The 22,389-nt window shown below is 44.3% G+C and overlaps 1 protein-coding gene across 4 annotated transcripts in view; it reads right to left on the reverse strand.

Moving 5' to 3' along the window:
• TSNARE1 (t-SNARE domain containing 1) overlaps window positions 1-22,389 on the reverse strand; it is a 496,003-nt gene that overhangs the window by 468,274 nt on the left and 5,340 nt on the right. For all 4 annotated transcript variants that reach the window (XM_061374211.1, XM_061374213.1, XM_061374209.1 and 1 more), the window contains exon 2: window positions 8,659-8,747. The gene's annotated coding sequence lies outside the window, so the exon portion shown is untranslated. The remainder of the gene's footprint in view (window positions 1-8,658; window positions 8,748-22,389) is intronic.

A 22,389-nucleotide genomic window follows, 5' to 3' on the forward strand; every position in this document is an offset into this window, starting at 1 on the left:
CTTCCTGCAAAACTAAACTGAGATGGATGGAGGGCGAGAGGTATAATTTAAGACAGCTTATATTGCTCACAGCACCAAGAACACTGAATTCAGGCTGCAGGAAAGGTCACTGGTAAATTGAAGTCAGCAGAACACAAACCACATCTCTACAGGAAAAGGAGCTAATTTGGGCAGTCAGGGGAAAAGAACAACCAGAGAGCAAGTCTGGGTATTCAAGAGCCTTCCTCACCACTGACATATGACCACACTCATCTTCAGGGGCCCTAAGCGTCTTATTTGAAGCATACAAGATTTGCAGTAGTCCCACCAATAGCAGCACCCAGTGTGACAGAAACCTTCTCCTTGGCAAAGACATCCATACCGACACAGAAGAACACTTTGGAGTTACCTCCCATCCCGTTTTGACCAGAGCAGGCCACAGGGATTCTGCGAGGGCTGGAGCAGCTCTGCTCTGGAGCCAGGCTGAGAGAGCTGGGTTGGGTCAGCCTGGAGAAGAGAAGGCTCCTGAAGGGGAGACCTTAGAGCAGCTCCAGTGCCCAAAGGGGCTGCAGGAAACCTGGAGAGGGGCTCGGGACAAGGGCCTGTAGGGACAGGCCAAGGGGAATGGCTTGAACCTGCCAGAGGGGAGACTGAGATGAGCTCTTAGGCAGAAGCTCTTCCCTGTGAGGGTGCTGAGGCGCTGGCACAGGGTGCCCAGAGAAGCTGTGGCTGCCCCATCCCTGGCAGTGTTCAAGGCCAGGTTGGACGCAGGGGCTTGAAGCAAGCTGCTCTAGTGGAAGGTGTCCCTGCCCATGGCAGGGGGTTGGAACTGGATGATTTTAATGCCCTTTCCCACCCAAACCATTCTGTGACTCTATGGAGTGAGAGACTTCAGACTCCCCAAAACCCACCCAACCAACACAATCCATTTCCAAAATGACCGTCATGGTGCTCATCAGTTCTCACCTTCATACCCCTGCCCCATACACTGTCTTTGTATTTAACACTCTGGTTCACCAAGCCCACTGTGCTCCTTTCACCACCCCACAAACCCCATCTGACTCTCTGCTCTCTTGCTAATACAGTGTCCGGCAGCTGATGCTGTAAATCACATCAGTTAAAAATAACAGTCCAAACCTCCTCCACTGCAGGAGAGCCTTTGGTATTACAAATGATGAAAGTTTGCTGCTAAAAAAAAGCAAGCTGAATTGAGAGCCATTTCTGAGAAGGTGACAAAAAAGCCCAGCACCAAGACCCACCCAGCAGAACAAGGGCTGGGCTACTCCAGGCATTGCTGGGCCATCAAAATAACTATGATAGTAGGAAAATGGGTCTCAACACCCCCAGCTAGTGGTCACCTGGATCAAAGATGATGCCTGGCTCCCATCCTGGACCTGTGTGGTGATGCTGTAGGAGCAGGATGTTGATTGGCTCCCATGCTGGATCTGTGTGGTGATGCCGTAGCAGTAGGACATTCAGAGCATACCAGTAACATCTGCTTGTGAGCTACTCCTCAGACATCTCCTTGCCCAGCAGGACGTGTTATTCCTGCCTCATGGCTGGGAGCCAGGGGGAAGATGTTGGGATGCAGCTTCTGGGGTCAAGAAATAGCATCTTTATGATGAGCACAAGCACTTGACCTATGGTGCTTACTGGAACTGTGAGAGAAAAGAGGTATCTCTGAGGCATTTTACAACTATTTGTGTGATTGATGCTGAGAAACATGAGGGATTTGGGGGTTTCCCTCCACTTTTTGTCTGATCTTAGCACCTTTTATCTAAGCACCCATTAAAGATGTGCTGTCATCATCCTGCAATCCAGATAGGATGCCCCCCCCCCACCTGCACCACTGCTTCACCCACAGCATCCAGATCCATCAGCAACGGGACCTGCAACAGGAATATGCGCACAGCATCGCATCTCCCATTCCCAACCCTGGGATGCAATCCTGCTACAGCAATTGTGGCTTTTAATACCTATTACAAGTGCTTAATTCACCCCATATTAATCCCTTATGAGCAGCTACTCCTTCATTTTATTTCTGGAGACACCAAGCTAAGATATTTGTGGGCTTGAATGCACAAACCTACAGCTCCAGGTATTCACTCAGGACAGAGGAGCTGCTGTTATGCAGTTCTGATACAGTACAGCAGTATAACATCATCCTCGCAATAAAAGTACAGAATGAGCTTCTAAAGATGCCTTTGGAAACTATATGTTTCTAAGTGAATTTAGGCTTCATGACAATCTCTTTTTGCTTACTTCTCATTTTTTCACACCCTTTTCTTTGAGGGGTGCAGGCAGACAGAGGCTGCTCTTTCTCAAGCTCAATATCAAATACGAGGCACCCAAAACTACATTGAAAATGAATGCTTCAGGTATGGTACACAGCATATTTCAACCAAATGGAGCTGAAAACCTCCTCACTATCAAAAGCTATTTCAATAAGAGGTTTCACTTACTTGAGACATTCACACAGCTATTAAGCTGAATCTCTTCCAAGTATTTTAACTCAATTGCATGGACAAATCCAGCAGCACAGAAAGGTGCCAAAAACCCCAAACTTCCTCAGTGTTCCCAGGCTCCAGAGGGCTTCCCAAAGCTGTCTGCGTGGAACATCAGGCTTCCTCAGGACCTGAAACACCTTTGCTGTGAGCTGGGCTTTGCTTCCACCCTCTCAACTGGCTTCAATGCTGATCATGTTCAAGGCCAGATTGGACAGAGCCTTGGGTGACAAGGTCTAGGGTGATGCGTCCCTGCCCATGGCAGGGGGTTGGAACTGGATGATCTCAAGGTCCTTTCCAACCCAAACCATTCTATGGTTCTATGATCATCTCCTTGCTTCCTTTCACTCTCCAAGAAATTGAAAGTTATCCAAGTAAAGAAGCAACCTTCTTGTCTAATGCTTGCACATCTTCCAGCTCACACCACCTATATCCTCCAGCAATGCTCAAACACAACAATTACCAGGTAATTCAAATGCTCAAACTCAATAATTACCAATTCAACAACAGGACACATACTGATGCAGCTCTACTCTGCCTACATGCAAGGAAGAGGTTTCTGTTGCAGCATTCAAGCTCAGTCCCTTCTCCACCATTCCTACAGCATCCTGCCATACACCTCCACCACACTCCAGCATCAGCCCACCCTGACAGGATACAGCTTATTTTAGGAAGAGCTTTCAGACAGAGTCTCTCAGCTGACTCTTGCAGACCATATCCAGATATCCCCAGAAATCTTTAGCATTGCAAGAGCAAACCATGGAGGTGTGTGTTAATACGTGCGTATCATCCACATCTCAGCCATAACAAATCACAAGCACTGAACAGGGCCTGATATGTGCTATTTGATTTGACCTTTGACTACCAGGCAGACAAAGCAAGGTGATTCCAGCTTATAAATATTCCTGACTCAGCCAGCATATGCACACTGAAGAAGCTCAAACCTCAAACACTGAAGGTAAGCGCACAACAGCATTGAACCCCTCCAACTGTTTCACCTTCAAGAGACAGGAGGGAGGTGCTGACACTCCTGTGATGCTTTGCAATTCAGACAATCTATGCTCCATTGCCAGGCTTGCATCAACTCTGAAATGCAGTACTGTGTATGTAAGAGAATTAAAGACAAGGCACAATCATCTCACCTGCATCAAAAGCATCCTAGTGCTGCCAAAGACTCTTGGTTTAAGAGGGGGTTGTTCTGCTTCAGTAGAGCACAGCAAGAAATTCATTTGCATCATTTTAATTTTTAACTTTCAAGTAGATTAAAAAAGGAAATTAAAGAAAAAAACACCCACAAAAGTAAAACGAAACAACAATTATCATCAAGGTGGCAAGAAACTGGCACCGCGTTTATCACTGGAACAGTTTGGGAGTTACCCTGAATCAGTTCCTACCATTGATCAAGGCATTTCTTTGCCTCAGCCTGCTGCAGCAGGCCGATAAAACAGAGCTGCACCGTGTGCATAAAATGTGTGTGGATGCATAAATCTTAAGCAAAGTGGCTTCTTATTTTGAGGCAAAAAACAGAGAATTACACGTTGTGTTAGATATTTTCTCCTCTGGCCTCTCCTCGACCATCTGTAAGATCAATGCAAGTGCTTCTGCATAAAGCAGGCAGAGAGAAGTGCTTTCCTAGTAAATAAATAAATAATGAGGCCACTCTTGGCTTCTAATATGATTTCTAAAGCAAACAAGCACAGCAACTGAAAGATTCCCAGAGTGAAAGAGAAGATGCAGAAGGTTTAATCATTCACTTACGAGGTAACGAAAGAGATTCCTCAAGTTTTAACGTCTCTTGCAAGATGTTTAGTGCTCATCGCCAGTATTAGATGCTGTAGCAAGCTGAACAGTTATCCCTGCCCTCACACAGGAATACGTGCAAGTCCCTCCCTTGTACTCATACAAATACGTTTTGTGCTTCCACCACTTGTCTATTTGCAAAGAGATCAAAATGAAAGTAGAAACAATCATGTCGCGGCTTTTAACAGCTTCCTCCCCTTATGAAGGTCTCACTCCCCTGCATATCACCAACACCTCTTCCACCTACAATGCAATGTCTGGAAGGAACCAGCACGAGGTCTTTGCATGCTGACCAGCAATGTGACTCTCAACAGTGAGAAAGCATCACTGAGTTCAACTGGTCTCCCAGTTACCAAATGTAAATGGAACTAAGAGAGAGGGGGAGAGATCACCCCACCAATCAACCTCAAAACCTACTTTATTCACCATCAGACTGCCTTATATCATGTCTTTCAAGGCACGGGAGGAACTGTTTCCTTCAAAACCCCATCTATTTAGCTTCTAAGACAGATATTTATGATGAGGGTGGTGAAACACTGGCACAGGTTGGCCAGGGAGGTGGTTAAATGCCCCATTCGTGGAAACATTCAAGGTCAGCTTGAATGGGGCTCTGAGCAACCTGGTGTAGTGGAAGGAGTCCCTGCTCATGGGAGAAGGGTTGGATTAGATGACCTTTAAAGATCTCTTCCAACTCAAACGATTCTGATTCTTAGTTCTCCTCACTGGTGAACTCAGAGGGCCTTTCCAAGCTGTGCTGTTGGACAGCAGTTCAGTGGAATCATACCTCCTCCTTCACACAGCATCAGAGTGAAGCACCCAAATGCTCTCCTACTTTGCCCAGCCAATACCAAGGCGTTGGGCTGACTTCCAGCAACACAGTCTGGAACGGAAATCTCAGCTCCAGGCAAAGCTGTGATAGGAGACAAGCATAGAATCAACCAGGTTGGGAAAGACCTTTAAGATCATCAAATCCATCCGTTAACCTGACACTAACCCATGTCCTTAAGTGCCCCATCTGCATGTCTTTTAAACACCTCCAGGGACGGTGACTCCACCACTGCCCTGGACAGCCTGTTCCAATGTTTGAAAACCCTTACTGCAAAGGAATTGATCCTCATCTCCAGTCTAAACCTCCCCTGGTGCAACTTGAGGCCATTCCCTCTTGTCCTGTCACTTCTTACTTAGAAGAGACCAATCCCCACCTCACTACAACCTCCCTTCAGGTAGCTGTAGAGAGCAGTGACATCCCCCCTGAGTCTTCTTTGTGGTGCAGACCAACACCCCCAGCTCCTTTTCCATGAGCAGTTTCCAACCTCTCTTCCCCACACCTGAAGCTTGCATGGGGTTGTTGTGGCCCAAGTGCAGCATCCAGCACTGAGCCTTCTTGAACCTCATACAATTGGCCTTGGCCCATCGATCCAGCCCGTCCAGGTCTCTCTGTACGGCCTTCCTACCCCCAAGCAGATCAACACTCCCACTGAACTTGGTGTCCTCTGCAAACCTACTGAGGGTACACTTGATCCATGAACCTACCAGAATGTTTCCCCTCTGCTGTATCATATTTCCAGGAGCCATCTGGTAAGTTGAAGTTCACTGCAAGAACAAGCACTGGCCATTGTGAGGCTTCTCCCAGCTGCTTAGAGGATATTTCTTCTGTCTCTTCATCCTGGCTGGGTGCTCTATAAGAGACTCCCACCACGATATCGTCACCATCATTAAGCTCTAGGCATTCAAAACACTCCCTAACACACAGGGTTACCCAACCACCTCTCTTTCCTTGCCTATCCCTTCTCAAGAGTTTATAGACATCCACTGCAGCACCCCAGTTGTGCCATTCATCCCACCTTGTTTCCATGATGGCAATTGTATCATAGTTTTCCTGCTGCACAACGACTTCCAGCTCCTCCTGTTTGTTACCCGTGCTACCTGCATTGGTGCAGATGCACTTCAGTTGGGCTATTGATCCCGCCACCTTTTGGGGGTGAAAAGCCCTAATTTTTACACCACCACTCTCAGGCACTCCCATCATTTCTAAAACATCAATAACCATAGCTTTTATCCTTTTCTCCCTTCAGATGCAGTTTAGAACTCTTACAGAGAGCCCTGCTAACTTGTGTGCAAAGATCCTTTTCCCCTTTGACACAGGGGTACCCCTTCTGGTGCCAGTTGGACTGATGTTATACAGACCAGTAAGACCAAAACCCCACTAAAACCCCTATGACACCAAGGTAGGAGCCAGATACTGATCTGCTGGGTTTTCCTGTGTCTTCCCCCATCATTCCCTGAAGTTGGAAGGATCAAGGTGAACACTGCTTGTGCTGCTGATCCTTTAACCAATCATCCTCATGCCCAAATGCAAAAGAGCTAACAGGAGAGAGAGAAATCACTGCCCTGCTCTATTGAAACAGGAGGAAAATACCTCACAACACTAAATGAAGAAAGCAACAGCAACTAACCAAAACCCCACAAAAATCTCCAACAAATAGAAACAAAAGCTAAGAGGCGAATAATTCATTTCAGCAATATGCAGTGCCCATGCTCTACCTGAATTGTGTCAGCTGAAGGTTCACAGTTTAATCAGAGCCACCGTAAAAAGAAAAGCTGGAGTCAAAGTACAAGATTTATCTCGAGTAATCGAAATGGGTTTCTCAGGAAGGCATTTTCATTTAAAACAGACAAAAAAATACATTGCAGTTTGACAAGTGACCAGTAAGGGGAGTCGGTGCCTACAGCTTTGAGTTAATCACGCATAGGCAGTTTTGGGTGGAGAAAACTGGAATATACAATTCTGAGGTATTGAGAAAACATTGCTGAGTGGCAGAAGATGCTAGAGGAAGATGGACAGAGAGCACCATGCCCAGAAAACCCACTAAAGTGGAACAAAGAGAGATACTACAGTAGGGAAAGTCATGGTTTTGATTGGAAATGAGTCTTTCTCTCCCTGAAAGACTTAATGAAGAGCATCCAATGAAGAACATCCACCCCGTCTTCATCCATAGAAAAAGAAAGGCAAGGGACGAATGAAATCAAGCCAAGATAGAGCTTGTGATAAGAAAATAAGAGTTAAATCTCAATACACTTCTTATTACAATATTCAGTGAGTTTCCCAGAAAAGACTTAGGCCAATTCCTCTGTGGCACTGAGGAGACATCTAAGAGGGTATTAGATGCCTGGGAGAAGACTTCAGGAGACAAGTGCCAATCAGACGCACTGAGCCCCAGCACTAGAAAAAAGACAAGGAAAAAATATAAAGATCTAAGAAAATAAAAACCTCTTACAAAGAGTGGGATTTAATGATATGATATTGTATCTAAATAAACATGCCAGCAGTAGGAACTCATTAAGCCCTGTACAAGAAACAGCAGCAAAATCACTACTGCATCTACAGCCATGCTGGGCCTGGGGCTGCCACCAGCTATGGGCCCATGGGGACGTGCACGCAAATGCTTGTGTTCCTTTGTCCCCTTAATCTCATTACCCTTGTATTTACTCTGTTGTTGGTGATTACTCAGGATGCTAAGAGTCATACTTTTTGCATACTATTGACTGAATGGTACAGATTTGGTTAGCTCTGCATACAAAGTGGGGCTGGAACACATCGAGGTTCCCCATGCTATGAGAAATGAAGGCAGACAAATAAAATCCTTCTTAAGGACTTGTTTCAAAGACCATGAACTCTCTAAGAATTAAGTGCAAGATAACCAATTGATTCAGTTAAATATATAAAACCCTTCCTATTTTCTAATTGTAGAATGCTTTCTGATGTATTCTATGAAGAAGGAACAGACGCCAAACCAAAAATACCCAAGAAAAGACTTATCACCTACTCTTAAGTTGAAGCACACGAAACAACTGTTCTAACCACGATAGAAATTACTGTTAATGGTACTCCAGGTGGGAAAAACAGATGTAGTTTAAGAAAACTATTTCTGCTGATCAAATGCTCTATAGGTTTTACAAATACAGTCTGTTACACCTTGAGAAATTGAAGTTTCACTGACCATCTGCTCCTAGCAGGGAGCACCATTAAAGCTCGCTTTGGTCAGAAAGCCCAACTCAAAGTCAATGTACCACAAGAATGGGACATCTGACATCCCAGAGCTTAACAAACCAGCAAAGCCAGGCAAGATCAATCATCAGGGAGAGAATTTGGATGGAGATCACCCAATCCTAACCAGTTAAAACAAGGAAACCACCCACAAGAGCAGAAAACGCCATCCAGAGGTGAACATCTGTAAGCGCTGATGTTTTGTAGACTCCAGAGGCTGAGTCTACAAAAGCAATGAAGGGATATGGATAGAAACAACTAAACTATAGGAAAGAACCTGAAACAGTAAAAACTGTCAAAGAAAGCAAACAGCAAAATATATCTCACCCACAATAGCCTTTGTGTTGCGGAGCCACTTGTTCAGCACTAGGCAGCAATAGCCCAACGGAGCCAAGGCTGTCTTAGCAGTGTTGTCTCTGTTAGGAAAAAGGAAAGAAAATGGAAATCAGAAGTTCATACAGGTTTTTTATCTGCTGGTTTCCCCCCCGTCTAAAGCACAGGTATTCCCAAGACTCAGGTTTTAGCCGTATCTTTAGGTTTGATTTTGGGAGTTTCCACACCCTGTGAAATACTTAAAGAGAAATATATGCATTAGGCAATGTATATATTGTATATCTGACTTAGGCCCACATAAAATCTCTTGACAATGTAATACACATTTAAAAAACCTAGAACCAAACCACTCCTTCCATTTAGTTTCAGGATGCAAGCATTAGGGAATGCCTATTGAAATACAATATGCAATTTGTTATCTGCAATGTATGATTTCATATGACTTCCATTTTCGCCTTCTTCATGATCCCATGTTTTATATTCACTCTTAGCCAGTTAAGCAGGATCTGTCAGCATTTATCCCACATTTCCTACCAAAACAAAGCCCATCCAACTGAAGGGATTGCTAAGCTAGAACCACACAATCAAGTGGACCCAGTACTGGATGAGGTCTCAGCACAGAAGAGCAAAACCTTCGCTAGGATGGTACAACACAGAGCCACATAGAAGACCCGTGCCTTTCTAACAGCAACCAATCTGTTTTAAAGCAAAGTTACCAGACTGAAAAATCATTATGGTATCTTTAGAATTGATTTTTTTAACTAAAAATACACAGAAAAAGAAAAAAATAAATACTACTTTGGGGAAGATTATTCAGACATATGCACATGGTTGTGTATCGAGCAATAGACAGAGATATCTTATCTACGTAGACAGATACACAACTGAATATTTTGGAACAAAAATCCACAAAGATCTGATAGCTGAAATAACTCTGGAGACTTTAGTTAATGATGGAATAAGCCCATTTCACACACATACATGTTAACAACGGATTTTACATCCCAAAATTGGAAACCAATGCTTCGGAAGGAATTTAACATGTTTTTAATGCAGATTATTATGCTTTAATAAAATATAAAACAGCAAATAAGAAAAAGAATGGCTCAGGCAACTCAGGTAGAGGCACTTTTACACTCTGTGAAGTTAAGTACATAGAAGTTCTTTACTATGATAGTAGTGAGGCACTCATAGGTTGCCCAGAGGAGCTGTGGCTGCCCCATCCCTGGCAGTATTCAAGGCTAGGTTGGACACAGGGGCTGGGAGCAAGCTGCTCTAGTGGAAGGGGTCCCTGCCCATGGCAGGGGTTGGAGCTGGATGAGCTTTAAGGTCACTTCCAACCCAAACCATTCCATGATTATATGATTATATGAATCAACTAAACTGCTGGAAATTTTGGCTGGTTGGTTGGTTAGTTTCAAGTAGGAGAAGCATTATCCCACTTATCATCAATGCTTTCTTATTCTTTCCTGGAATGGGATGGGAGAGGTCAAATCACACGGGATGACACTGGGGCTGAAGGGAGGAGCAAAGGATGCTAAAGAAGCTCCTGTCCTGAGTTCTCATACCCATAGAAAAAACACAATTACCATTTCCTCCTCTTCAATGAGTACAACCTATTGTTGGCTCTAAAGCCAACAGCAGAAGCTCCAACACATACAAAAAAACATTAAGGGCCTTGAAGTTCAAAGTACAATACTTGGTGCCAGCTTTCAAAGACAGGGTAAATAAGTAAGACCTTTAATTTTTAAGATGTCCCTCAGCAACACCTTGTCATGCTACATCACACAACACTTCTTCCTCTTTATTTCTCTGGCCAAAGGTCAAAATCCATCTTCCCAAGAGATGAACCATCCTATAGAGCAAGCAATGAAACTTTTGCATCCAACTACCTCAGGAGCAATCCCCATCTCCATCTGGAGACCTTTCAAACATCAAGACACGCTGACTGCTCAAGGAGGCAGCCTTCCCTTTTTGTAATTGCAGCACAGCAACATACGAAGCATGTGCATTGGTATCACAGAGATGCAGGACTCCTTGTTCAAATCCTTTTCCTCCTCTATCACATCTAAGGAAGTGTCAACATGAAGTACCACTGTCTGCTGGTTCACAACCACATATTGGCAGACAGAAAGTCCATCTATCAATAGTCAGCAGTGCTGGGAGTGGTTTACCTGGGGTTTGTGGGTTTCTTTTGGCTTTTTGTGGGTTGGTTTGGATTGAAATCTATTAGAAAACAGCTAAAGCAGAGATCCCTCCAGTCCTGCCATACAGGAAAGTCATTCCTTGACCAAATGTACCACTTGCCATGTGCTACCCACTTCCCAAAGAGCAATAGTGAGCAAGCTACAGAAAGCAATGCTGGCAGCTGCAGTTACCTATTTTCATCTGATTGATTACTCCTTTCATTTGTAAAAAATGAAACACCTAATATTGCAACTTAAGGTGAGGGAAAAGGTTTAGAAACCAATCTCACATGGAACAATCCTGCTCCAAATTGAAACAGCATTAGTTGTACAGCAATGAAATATCAGGGTACTCACAGCTCCTAATGCAAGAGTTTTCCATCACTTTCATGCAAACTTGGGTCAAGTGTTTTTAAACAGCCTCTACAAACAGAAAGTCAGCAACCATTTTGATTTTTCAGCACAAGCTGAGCCACGAGACATCCCATCCTGCCAAGTGGGGATTCAGGTCCTTAACCATAGAAACCTTATGGGCGTTATAGAAGTATCAACATTATAGAATCACAGAATAGTTTGGGTTGGAAAGGACCTTAAGATCATCCAGTTCCAACCCCCTGCCATGGGCAGGGACACCTTACACTAGACCATGGCACCCAAGTCTCTGTCCAACCTGGCCTTCAACCCTGCCACAGATGCATTTACTGCTTCTCTGGGCACCCTGTTCCAGTGCCTCACCACTCTCACAGTAAAGAACTTCTTCCTTAGATCTAACCTGAACTTCCCCTGTTTCAGTTTGAACCCATCACCCATCCCTACAGACACTAATGAAGAGTCCCTCCGGAGCATCCTTGTATCATGCCCATCTCAGAGCACCCAATGGTGCAAGCAGCCCTACGAGGGTGAAAACCAACACTGAAACTACCAGCACGCACTGTGTCGAGCATGAGACTTCTTGCCGACCCATCTTCTCCTCTTCTCATCCTCCCACCCTTCCTATCCCACGGATCTATCTGTTTTCTTCTTTAATTCTATCCTGTCAGGTGGTTTCTTTGCAGCAGGATCTCTCTTTCTCTTAGAAACCACATAGGAATGCAAGAGGGACATGCATCCGTAGGAACAGCTCTGGTATAGGGAGGAATTAATGACAACTCTGCCTACCTGTAGGGGTTTTTGGTTTTTTTTTAAGCCATCATGTCTATAACTCACATGATGTCAGTACAGGAATATCACCCTAAAGAGCTGGAATGGAAGGGGCGGGTTTTCCTCGTTTCTATGGTTATCAGCAATTTTAATGACCAACCTAAATAAAAAAAGCTGGAAGAGAGAGAAAGTAGGAAGGAGGGAGGTGGGCGTTTAATTTTGATTGACAAAACATAGCATAACTAGTTAAGATCTGTCAAATGCCTGCCGAGGATCACAAATCCTCAGCATCGCATGGTAGGCAGATTTAGTCCCAGTGCAGTGCTTTAGAAAAAGCTTTCTTTCCCAGTGAGATCAGAGATCACCTTTTCAGTTTCCCCACACAAAGCAGCTGGTGTGAGAGTTACTACAAAAGGCAAGATAGGGACAGAAGAATAATACAGTTTCCATTATTTGTGAATTTTTATATGTTAACATGCTACAATGTCTTAACTTTTGTTCCTTGCCAATATATACATATAAGTATGCATATATATGTATTTATATATATGTAGTATGTATGTTCATGTGCAAGGTGTCCGTGCACATGGCAGGGGGTTGAAACTGGATGATCTTAAGGTCCTTTCCAACCCAAACCATTCTATGATTCTGTATTTATATACATAAAAATATATCTATAACTACACACACCTCTTCGTCCAAGACTGTAGTGACAGGACAAGGGGTGATGGGTTCAAACTGAAACAGGGGAAGTTCAGGTTAGATATAAGGAAGAAGTTCTTTACTGTGACGGTGCTGAGGCACTGGAATGGGTTCCCCAGGGAAGCTGTGAATGCTCCATCCCTGGCTGTGTTCAAGGCCAGGTTGGACAGAGCCTTGGGTGCCATGGTCTAGTGTGAGGTGCCCCAGCCTATGGCAGGGGGGTTGGAACTGGATGATTTTAAGGTCCTTTCCAACCTTGACTATTCTATTCTATGACTTTATATATAAATTCTCTCTATATACAGATATATATATTTATATATATAGTTAAAAAAAGGACAGCATTCCCAAGATTGTCAACTACCACAACAACACTTTGAAAGGTATTATCACAGCATCACATTAAATGCTGTATAAATACAGAGTAAGGAGATGATTCCTGTTTTGAAGACCTTAAAATAGGAGACAGAGTGCAGAGAGGGTTGAAGATAGACTGGATGGGAACCATCAGGAGCCGCTGAGACGACCTTGGGAGACAGAAACACTGGCATGACATTCAGCTGTGATATTCCTTGAAGCTATACCATCAAAACCAGCAAGGTTTGGGGAAATCAGCATCATTACATATGCTCATGGGTGATTTCATCAGGATGGAAGAATCTAGAGACTTGGACATTTCAGAATCGGGAACAGAGACTCATGACCTGGGAGGGAAGAGTCAACATCTCAATAAGGCATACGGCAGCACAAGAATTGCTCTATAAGACGTAACCAGCAGCTTGTGTTTAATGCCAAAGAGATGCAGGATGCCATAAAGAAGAGGCACAAGGAAGATTCAAGACGTGCCTGAACCAAGCCACAAAGATATTTTCTTCTACTTGCTCAGCATCGCTGAGACGCAAGCAGGACACAGTGAGCTTCACGGGGCTCGTGTGAGCTCATGAGACCACCACTTTCTGAGCGTCTATAAATCTCCTTGTGGTGTTTTAAAAGGCTCTGCTATTTTATCAGACTCTATTTGACTTTTAAGGAGGGCAAACGTATGCAAGAGAGGCCGAGGTTACAAAGAAGGGAAGACAACAGCTCCGGAGATGCCTGCCAACAGGATCTGCACTTAAACCATTCGGATTTGGCAGAGAACATCCTCAAAATATGGTATTTAAAAGTCTTATGGTATTGGAGCATATAATTAAAGTAAAAGGACACAAGTGAACTAAGAGTGATCAACACAAACTTGTATCAAAGTCAGAATGGGCTTCTGCAAAGTCTCAGCCACCTGGTTCTTCCATGCTACATTGAAAGGAAGAATTGGCTACCAACTACTTTCCACTGGCGCTCATCCCTTTCAGCCTCTCAAAGGTACAGATTTGTACCCATCTCACAGAACTAAAAAAAGAACCAAACCACACCAATAAAAACCCCAAACCAAACCCAAAATGGACAAGAAGGTGCCCCATTTACTGCCAGTTTCCAATCTTAGAGCAACGTATTTATTGTGATACAAACCCTTCTCTTTCCCCTAGGAATGCTCAACCTTCACAATATAAGAGTAAATAAAATCCCTAAAAATTAGTATTTCTTGAAGAACCACAGTAGTCACTTCTCAAGAACTGGAATAAAAGGAAGAAGTTCCTTACTGTGAGGGTGCTGAGACACTGGAATGGGTTGTCCAGAGAAGTGGTGAATGCTCCATCCCTGGCACTGATCAAGGCCATGCTGGAAGGCAGCAGGAGCACTGCTTTATCAAGCTGAAACCCCGCATAGCTGCTGAGCTATGAATACAACTTGGGGGAAAAAGAAGGAGAAATGGTACCTCTGACTTGTACTGATGGACATGGGACCAGCTTGGACAGTTGCAAAGCAAGAAGCATGAAACCACTGCTTTGCTTCTCCTAATTTATTGCTGTTTCCTTCACAGCAGTGCCACAATGAGGTCAATAGCCAGGAAAATAGAACAATAACAGAAGAGTGATTCATATTTTACCCAATTTCTTAGTGCAAGGTTCCAAACAGCCAAACTGCCCATCACCAACTTGAAGATGAAAGTCAAAGCCCCACCGAGTCAGCCAGCACAATCTCATTTATTACCAGCTAATGCCTCCAAACCTCCCAAACCAACTCGGTAGCCATCAGAGCCACCTTTTCCCGGGATAATGCCCAGGAATGACTTGCAAATGCAACGCAACCGGATTTATTGCTTCTACAACCCTAGAAATTCAAGTTCTAGCAGTACTGTTACATCTGGTTTTACCAATGCTAATCTAACACCTTTTCAAAGGTGCATACGTTTCACCCTGTTGGCTTCCAACACTGAATTACAAGCTCTGCTGAGCTTCAGAATAAATGAGACCCGTGTGTGCCCCTCTGGGCAAGAATCCCTTGCTGTAATCTTTATTCAAAGCACACAGCTTCGGAGCCTTGCATCCCATTGCCAAAAATCACCTTGAGGTTTGCTCTTTAGATGGCAAATTTGCATCTCGACGTTTTACTGCAGAGCTTAACCAATGTCCCTGCTATGATTTTAATACTCCACTGTGGGCGGCCCCCTGAGCAGAGCACAGAAGTACAGGCTAAAAATACTCCTGTCTTCCCCACTGGCTCCGCGCATGACCACAGCTAACACGGGTGGAAAACCGGGAGTAATGGCATCCATCCGCTTCTTGAGGGGGATACACAAGCTCCAAAGCACTCAAAAAGCATGCTAAGAAACAAGGAAGTCTCTCTGTGTGGATGGAGGAAGGATGCACGCAGCAGCTGGAGGATGAAGATGGTGCAAAGAGTTTTGCAGTCAAGGAAAGCAGGAGAGGTTTATCTGAGCATGAGGCATACCTGGGAAAACACATTAAGAGGTAATAAAGCAGGTGAGGGAGGCATCACCCAGGACATGAATTTCAGATGATGCTGAACAGACGAAAGAAACCTCATGTTCAGAATAGGAGTGATCCCGGGTGAGCAGCAGCGCAGCTTGATTCATGCCTCAAAAGGGACATCCCGGTCCCACCAGCAGCACCGTGTGGATGAAAGCACACCAGAACCACACGGACTGCAGGTTTTGCTGTGCTCTCACCCCCTCGCCCAGCAAACCCCAGTCTCAGAGGTTGTAATTATTTTTGGCAAGGTGTAAACAGGTCCAGGAAAAGCAACTGAAACCCAGAGTTATTTACACGATGTGATGAAGGAAGCAGGCGTCAGAGACCAGCAACCAATGCAACTAGCGCAAAGTCACCCCCATCTGTTTAAGAGAGTGACTTTGCAATGTGGTATGCAGCCACCCAAGCAAAAGAACTTGGTGTGCCCAGGAAGGCAAGTGGTGGAAATGGAGGACAGTGACCCACCAGAAAACGTTGCTTCAGTCAACTACAAGGCCTTTATCATGGGGTTGGTAGGCTTTGAATTGACATCCATCAAGACGATGTTCACCCAGCCCTTAACTGACCGTGACAACCCTCTCTGGGCTGTGGGAGAGGAGCAAGGACAGCAGGTCCATTAGTCTTCCTCTACCAAAGGTGTTCTAGAGGGAGGCAGCCAAGTGGCTCCATCTGCACGTAAAAGACTGGTGATGACCACTCATCGCCTTACCCTGAAGGCCACCACCTACTTCCGAGGAGTTATTCCAAGGATTATTCCAGGGACTTATTCCAAGGATAATTCCAATAAGTTATTCCCAGGATTATTGCCTCAACCCAGGCAGAACCAGTCTGAAAAGCAATTTGCTTGCAAAGAGCAAAGCTTTATAATCTCAGTCTCATTTCTGCTGGCAGAGAATGGCAACAAAAGCTGAACCCCACTGCACTCCAATGGGGCTGATGCCAGCAGCATCTCAAGCCCATGAAGCAACCACAAGGAAAATGGAGACAAGGGAAAAGGGATAGTCAAAGCCAGGAGGTATGTGGATTGCTTTGTGCACGCTCTCTTTATATTCTGCATTCAAATGCATCACAACCAAGACAAAGACCCATTGCCCTGTTTCCAAATATAACTTTATACTAAATTCTAGCTAATTTTAAGAAGCATAATAAACACAATGCTTTAGATAAGGAGCTGAACAAAGAAAGAAGAGGCAGCCTGTAGACCCCAGAGCCCATGGGACATCTCTCTATGTATAAAAGGAAACAAAGGTATGTCTGTTCAAGGGTTTCCATGCACAAACAAGAGGTTCTTTACAATTAAACTGCAGGTATTTCCATGAGCAGGATGGGAAAAACAAATACAGATAGAAATCTTCTCCATTGCCCTATGTTTGGGGCAAAGGGGAAGGAACCCATCTGCTTGAAGCTCTAAAGATTATCATCAGGAAGGTATGTGTAGTGAGACTGTCAATCTGCTCTTTCACATTCAAAGTTGCAGCAACCTGGTTTACTGTAACACTGCAGTCCTGTTTACACCACTTGCTAAGATGCATCTCCAAGGGATGAGTTCTGGCCCTTGCTTGGGTAGCAATCCATTACATCTGTAGAAGAACAACACCTACCTATGAAACTCCCCATGGTGCATGATCAATATTTACAGAGGGCTTTGGAAAGCATGCACTTGTTCTCTAAACCAGAAGTGTCAAAAAGCTTAGGACAGCATTTCTGGGGCTTCAACACCCACATTTTACCACCTATTTCCATCTTTGCAGTTAATAGAAGTGGAATGCCCTTGACACTGAGAAATCGAGCCCCTAACATGCAGTGGCCTCAACACAACTTTAAGCACCACCATTTTAATTAATTTTTGCCTTCTTTATCATTATAGTAAAAGCAGTCCTAGTAAAATGACTTGATTTTTCACTGTCACTACAAATCTGGATAAGCTTTCCAACCTGGAGGAGATGGTGTGTGAGAGGATGGTGAGCATTAGCAAGCTGGACATGATTCCCTGATCATAGAGGTGCTTATTCACCTGCCCACACTGATCCTTTTGCTCTGTCCACAGTGGAGAAAAGACTGAAGTTGCCAATCCTTTAAAATAAAAGGAAAAAAAAGACCAGCATAAAAGCAAGCGAAAACACATGCACTATTATAGATATGCAAATTTCACATATATGACCTTATGTCCTGTATTATAGAATATACAATCATAGAATAGATTGGTTTGGAAAAGAAATCAAGATCATCCGGTTCCAACCCCCTGTCCAGGCAGGGACACTTCACACTAAACCATGTCAGCCAAAGCTTTGTCCAACCTGGCCTTGAACACTGCCAGGGATGGAGCATTCACCACTTCTCTGGGCAACCCTTTACCCTCACAGTAAAGAACTTCTTCCTTATCTCCAACCTGAACTTCCCCTGTTTCAGTTTGAACCCATCACCCCTTGTCCTGTCACTACAGTCCCTGATGAAGAATCCCTCTCCAGCATCCTGGTAGCCCCCTTCAGACACTGGAAGCTGCTCCCAGGTCTCCAAACAGACTTATTTAATTACATCTATTTTCTTATAAGTTTAATTTCTCATGCTTTTTAACTGAGCATCCACTCCTGGCTACTACATGCAGCGGAGTATTTGATGGGACTGGCATTAGGGTCTTCCAGCAGCAACAGGCACTCAGGTAAGAGAGGGGCTGGGGATATACATCAGGCAGGTGACAGAAGACATCAAAACACATGGGAAAGATAAATCATATCTCAAGCAATTTAATGGTATGTTGAGACTTGTATAAATTGGGTATTTAAGAAATAAGGAGGTTCCCATGAGAGTTAGAAAGGTAACGGTGTCACAAGGGATCATAAATCCACTGGTTTGTGGGGGAAAATAAGTCAACTGCTGTATTGAGCTCTCACTTCGCAAGACGTGAAAGATCAAGATCTGCAGCTCTCAAAGAAGGATGCAGTTACATGGAAGATGGTAAAAAATGGCATGGATGAATCTATACCTTCATGCACAGCACCTCCTCTCATGCAGCCACATTACTTTTATTAGCTGGGAATAGAAAATGCAGTTCTTTGGAGTTAACTTCAATTTGCAGCAATTACCATTAAAACCAATAAACTTTTCTTTCTCATTAATAAATTTTATGGCAAATAGAAGAGACAAAGAGGGACTTGCAGTTACCAAAGGGATCTTGAGCGGTGCCTGTGCACAACCAGCACTGTAAGGAAACAGTCTTCATTATCAGCCCCAAAAGTCAAGCCCACACGTTGGAAAAGGGAAGCTTTGACAGAAGAAATGGTAAAATTACGCTAACTCAAGAGACTGCTGTCTGCAGCTCCTGCTTCCAGATGGATGAAGTGCAATAAATAGGAAACAAAGAAAATCTGTCATGTACAGTGCTGTATTAAACAAGGTGTTATCCAGCGAGCCAGCACAAATCCTGCAGCCTCATGGACCTTCCCATCACCAAACACATCCATAGCAGTGCTTTTCTCTCCCCTTTCCAAAACTGATAAAAATCACAAACTGGTTTGGGTTGGAAAGGACCTTAAGATCATCAAGTGCCAATCCCCTGCCATGGGAAAGGTCTCCTCACACTAGATCATGCCACCCAAGGTTTCTGTCCAACCTGGCCTTGAACACTGCCAGGGATGGAGCATTCACAAACTCCTTGGGCACCCTGTGCCAGTGCCTCAGCACCCTCACAGTAAAGAACTCCTTCCTTATATTTAGCCTGAACTTCCCCTGTTTCGGTTTGAACCCATCACCCCTTGTCCTGTCACTACAGTCCCTGATGAAGAGTCCCTCCCCAGCATCCTTGTAGCCCCCTTCAGACACTGGAACCAGCTCTGAGGTCTCCACGCAGCTTCTCTTCTCCAGGCTGAACAGCCCCAATGTTCTCAGCCTGTTTCCATACAGGAGGTGCTCCAGCCCCTGAGCATCCTCATGGCCTCCTCTGGACTTGCTCCAAAATTAGGACAACTAGGGGCATAATGAACATCCCCAGGTTGGGATCATGGGATCCCATGATGCTGTAAAGCATTTGCTAATAATTACTCTCAAACATAACTGCAATTATCAACAGTTAGTTGGAACCACAGCTCCCCTTGTTAAAAAAAAAAACCCTTCTTTTAGCCCCTAATATGTTTCCAACCTAAACTATACATATTAAAAACTTCAGCAGTGGTTACCTAAACAAGGACTAAATTCAAGGGGGAAATTTTGACAAGAAGTGGTGGCTTCTACATCAAAACCTCTGCCTCTGCACACCACAGATTGGACTTTCCCTACAGTTATCTTTGCTGAACTCAATGACACCACTGCACAGCTCACAAGCCCAGTGAGACACCATCCAAGTCTTCCCCAATCAGCCCAGGAGGATCTTTCTCCCTCAAGGCACCCCAAAATTGGGCCATATGATCTGGACACTGCACTACTGCATGAGGACTGTGGTCACAGTGATGTGATCATAGAACCAACAAGGTTGGAAAAGACCTTTAAGATCATCAAGTCCAACTATTACCCCAACCCTGCCAAGGCCACCACTAACCCATGGCACTGAGGGCCTCATCTACCCGGTGTGTGAACACTTCCAGGGATGGTGATTCCATAATAAGGGAATTTCAGGGTGGGAAAGAAACAAAGAGAAACAGCATTCACAGATATGTATTGTCTCCATCACAAAGCTCCTGAACTATCTGCTCATAAGAGATTTTTTTACAAAGCAGCCATTAACAGCAAGTTTGGGAGTTCCCTTGTCCTGTATTTGAGTCTCTGGCATCTCACACAGCAAAGAAACGGGTGAATCCAACAATGTGGGTCACAACACCTCCAAACCTGCCTGGTTTTAACCTGCAGGAAAAGGAAGGAAGCACCTGCCTCCTCCATACAGAAGCATTACAAGAAGATTCATTGTAAACTGGAGAAAGAAAATAGCAACAGACCTCAGCAATGGGCATGATCAATGTCCCTCATGGAAGAGGAATATGTTTTCCTTTACAGAAATAAGGACTATGGCAACCTACAGCACAACATGTTGGATAAAAACCTACAGCACTTCTTTACTCCATGCACTAGATGATGGAGGAGTCCTACAGAGGGGAAGAAAATACATGGCCACGTTATTCAAGACTACAATTATAATAAATGTATGCAGCAGGAAGGACAAATCAAGTCCTAAATAACCTCAAAAAAGTCACATATTTACAATGTGTGGCTTTGCATCAGGGTGACAGCAGAACAAGCACAAAACAAATGCTACACAATGAAAAGCATCATTCTGCAGTCCTTTTCTGCTTTTATTTAGGGAAGAGATGACAGAGATAGCAAACAAATTGCAGCTTAACCCAATACAAGCATTTACTAGACAAAAAATGAAGTAAATTTCCTAAAAGAAGCAAGTAAAGGTGTTGCAGATGGGTTTAACTTCATTCAAGAAGCTGAAAACTGGTTTGCAGCATCCCAGCGGATGAGTAGCCATCACATCTAAATTGCCCATGGGAGAACCCAGCCCTGCATGCCAGCCAAAAAGCATTAAAAAGCGCCCACTGCTCCACCATTTCTTCTCCTTTCTGTATTCAGAATACATGTAAAGAAGCAACTGATCACCAGCTCAATCTCTGGTTTCTAATGATGCTGCAAAAGAAAGGGACATGGGAATAGAAAAGAGCCAGCCTATGCTATTTTTCCCCATCATCATCCAAAGCACTGAAAAGCAGAGACGTGCCCATGCAGTGCAACAAAGAGATGGCACCTGCCTACTGCATTTCCTCACTAGTGACACTATGAAGAAAAAGCAGAGTTTTAAATAGAAACCTCCCTGCAAGTGTTAACTGAGATTAATTTAACTCTTTTGCATTATTTTAATCTTATGTACCATCATTTGCAAGGCAAGCAGGGGGAAAAAAAGAAGAGAATAGGATTCTTATCTGGACCATGTTCCTATGTATTATTAAAAGCCACAAATAACCTTTCTGACAGCAAAAGACACATCCTCCCAGCTCCTTTTGCAGTAGGCTGATAGCACAAATGTTATACGTAGCTTTCTGGGCACTCAACACCAAGTGACAGGCATGAGCCTCCCTTCATCCTTGCAATGCTTAAAACCAGTGCTGGCAACACCAACACAAGATTGTGGCCAGGTTTTGTATATGCACGTGTCAAAAAGTATGCTGTGAAAGACTAAAATGTAATCTGAAGGGTTGGTGATGCTGCTGGAGGATGTGTTGCAATGTTTCCCCAGCAAAAGCAGTATGTAGCCACACTACAAAGGTTCATTTTGTGAGCTAAGCTCATGCTTAAATACCTGGATGGAATTTAGACCAAATGGATCATGATAAAGGCAAACACTTCTATTCACAAAGACCATGTCCTGGGTGGAAGGACTGAGTCCTCCATCCATCGATCCATCCATGGCTGGATGCTCACACTCAAAAGAGTTGCAGTCAATGGCTCAACGTCTGGCTGGAGATGGGTAATATATGGTGTCCCTCACGGTTCAGTGCTGGGACCGATCCTGCTCAGCATCTTTGCCAGTGACATGGATAGTGGGATGAAGGGCACCCTCAGCAAGTTTGCTGATGGCACCAAGCTATGTAGTACAGTCAACATGCTGGAAGGAATGGACGGGATACAGAGGGCCCTGGGCAGGCTTGAGAGGTGGGACTACGTGAATCTCATGAAGCCCTACAAAGATAAGCACAAGGTCCTGCACATGGTTTGGGACAATCCCAAGCACAAACAAAAGCTGGGCAGGGAAGGGATGGAGCAGCCTGAGGAGAAGGACTTGGGGTGCTGGTTCACAAGAATATCCCCCATCTGCTAGGCTGCACCCCAGAGCGTGAGCA

The sequence above is a fragment of the Neopsephotus bourkii genome, unplaced genomic scaffold, assembly GCF_033783945.1.
Source record: "Neopsephotus bourkii isolate Nb327-2 ecotype Australia unplaced genomic scaffold, CSIRO-AGI_Nbou_v1 NB_1637, whole genome shotgun sequence".
Classification (NCBI taxonomy): Eukaryota; Metazoa; Chordata; class Aves; order Psittaciformes; family Psittacidae; genus Neopsephotus; species Neopsephotus bourkii.